The following is a 246-nucleotide window of genomic DNA, read 5'->3' on the forward strand; positions in this document are numbered from 1 at the left end:
AGCATTTTACGTGGACGCGGTAGGGGTGTGCCGCCTCGTCGGTAAGTTTTTAATTTTCTATGTATAGTTTTATGCGATTTGCGTGCGTGCGTAGCGTTCGTCGGCCCCGTTTTATTGTGTAGTTTTCGTTTCCGTGCTTCTGCATTATTTTGTAGGGTCCTATCCACATCGCATCTAATTTTTTTGATCTTCCTCGTCGTACCATTTCATCGTGTAATAGTACTTGGTCTCCTATGTCAAGTACAG

This window comes from Odontomachus brunneus, unplaced genomic scaffold (assembly GCF_010583005.1).
Source record: "Odontomachus brunneus isolate Ranch 3 - 2012 unplaced genomic scaffold, Obru_v1 Obru_scaffold_444, whole genome shotgun sequence".
NCBI lineage: Eukaryota > Metazoa > Arthropoda > Insecta > Hymenoptera > Formicidae > Odontomachus > Odontomachus brunneus.